This window comes from Penaeus chinensis, chromosome 22 (genome assembly GCF_019202785.1).
Source record: "Penaeus chinensis breed Huanghai No. 1 chromosome 22, ASM1920278v2, whole genome shotgun sequence".
In the NCBI taxonomy this organism is placed as follows: Eukaryota; Metazoa; Arthropoda; class Malacostraca; order Decapoda; family Penaeidae; genus Penaeus; species Penaeus chinensis.
Window position 1 is genome coordinate 12705158 of NC_061840.1, and position 2500 is coordinate 12707657.

The 2500-nt window shown below is 46.4% G+C and overlaps 1 protein-coding gene across 1 annotated transcript in view; it reads left to right on the forward strand.

Annotated features, from left to right (window-relative positions):
• Positions 1–2500, forward strand: part of LOC125036865 (proton channel OtopLc-like) — a 245003-nt gene that overhangs the window by 30949 nt on the left and 211554 nt on the right. The gene's annotated exons all lie outside the window — the stretch shown is intronic.

The window sequence follows — 2500 nt, forward strand, 5'->3', positions numbered from 1 at the left end:
GCCGGAAGAGGGGAATTAGGGAAAGGGGAGTGAATTGCCGGTATTCCGTTCCCTGTGACCTCCTCCTCCTCTTCCTCCTCCTCCTCCTCCTCCTCCTCCTCCTCCTCCTCCTCCTCCTCCTCCTCCTCCTCCTCCTCTTCCTCCTCTTCCTCCTCCTCCTCCTCCTCCTCTTCCTCCTCCTCCTCCTCCTCCGCCTCATCCTCTTCCTTCTCTTCCTCCTCCTCCTCCTCCTCCTCCTCCTCCTCCTCCTCCTCCTCCTCCTCTTCCTCCTCTTCCTCCTCCTCCTCCTCCTCCGCCTCATCCTCTTCCTTCTCTTCCTCCTCCTCCTCCTACTCCTCCTCCTCGTTCTCCTCCTCCACCACCACCACCTCCTACTCCTCCTCTTCCTCCTCTTCCTTCTCTTCTTCCTCCTCCTCCTCCTCCTTTTCCTCCTCCTCCTCCCTCCCTCCCTCCCTCCCTCCCTCTTCCCCGTCTCTCGTCGCCCGGAAGGGGTGCGTGGAGAATATGTCACAGTTTTATACGAATCACATGGCGTTCCGTCATATTTCGAATACTTTGTGGCGTTCGTGTTACGTGGTAGTTCGTGGTGTTGCGTGGTGTTGCGTGAATCGTTTTTAGGTGGCATCTTTTTACGTTGTGTTACGCGCTATAAATTCGGCAATGCAGGTCAATGAAGTACGGCGATTGATGCAGGAGAGCTGCCTCTCTACCAAGACAGTATGCCGGAGAGAAAATATATTTTGAGTAGACTCTCCCAAGCTGGTAGATTCTCATACACGCGCGCCGTCAGCATCCTTTTAACTACCTTGTCTCGCCGTAATTCGCAGTTTATCTACCGTGAAACAAGCTTCCCTTCAACTCTCCATCGGAAATATGTCTACCACTATACGCCTAGCTCATCAGTCTTCATCTACCGCGAAATATCTACCTTACTCGATTATCTACTCGCCCTTACCTGCCTCCTTTCCCCTCTCTCCCCATATGTCTTCCTCCGCTCGACCACCCTTCCCTTCTTTCATCTACACGCCTTTATCCGTTGCTTTCCTTTGCTCTTCTCATTCTTGCTTTTTTGTTATGTCTTTGCATGTTTGTCCTCTTCTCTGTTTCCCTTGCTTTATCCCTTGTTTTCATTTGCTTTTCTCATTAATTTTTCCCCTTCGCTCGCTCCTTTCTTTGTATTTTTTTTAGATTTTTTTTTCTTTTCTTTTTTCTCGTATCTCTATTCTCTAATTCGCATCATTTTATTTTATCTCAGATTTCTTATGTTTATAGTTTTCTTTCTCTCCTTTGTCATATCTTCCCCCTCTCTTCGCATTCTTTTCCTTCTTTTTCTCTATTCTCCCTCTCTTTGCAATTTATTAAATTCTCTTTTTCTTTTCTTCCTTAACCTTCCTTCTCTTTCTTCCTTTTTACCTTCCCCTCTTCTTCTTTATCTTCCTCTTTCCTCTCCATCTTTTCGCCTCCATATTCATCCTTTCATCCCCCTCTTCCTCCTCATATTTGCCTCTCAAGTTCCTTCTCCTCCTTTCCACCCCCTACCCCTTCTCCATTTTCTCGCCTCCCTCTCCCTCTTCCCCTCTTCTCCCTTCTCCATTTCCCCTCTCTTTCCTTTCGTGAATATCTACCTGCCAGTACGCATTTACGATGTCATTAGGCAGTTACGATTTTATGCACTCAGAAATATTGGGAGATGTGGCACCTAAGGGGAGAGGAGAGAGGGGAGATGAGGGGAGGAAAAGGGGGAACGAAGGGGGAGAGGAAAGAACGAAGATTTCCTCTTTCCTTGTCGTTTATTATCATTCTGTATTTTTCCTCGGGTCATTCGCCAATAAGAGTTAATATTCATATTGGTATTGGATTCTTTCTATTAGATATATGAAAATTGAAAGAGGGGAAAAAAATACATCTAAAAAAATCGCGTAATGAATGCAAACACGAGACTTGTACGTGATTCGTACGTCTGGCAAGGGGTTGGTTTCTTTAATCTCTCTCTCTCTCTCTCTCTCTCTCTCTCTCTCTCTCTCTCTCTCTCTCTCTCTCTCTCTCTCTCTCTCTCTCTCTCTCTCTCTCTCTCTCTGTCATTCTTTTTTCCTTCTTTCCTCCCCTTTCTCTCTTCGCTGATTCGCTCCCTTCTCGCCAATTAGGCTCCGGATATCTTTCCAGTCAAGGACACTTTGCCGACCGCACTCCATCACAGCCAATACATTTGCTTTTCATGGTTTGGCTGGAAATTCCAAAGGAAACCAATATCAGATGTGCATTGTCTCTCCCTGTGTCCGCGGAGAGCGTGTCAGCACGGAGGTTGCTCCTGCGCGCCCTCTGTCAGCCGGACGGAATACTATCGAGCCAAAAAGGTTTCATCTTTTTTTTTTTTTTGTATTTGAGTTTTATTTTCTAAACACGCGAAGTTAAACAGAATAATTACAAAACAAAGGTTCTCAATAGCTGCGACTCTTTCGACTTTAATGACAGATTCGGCAAGAGAATGATAGTACAGAAG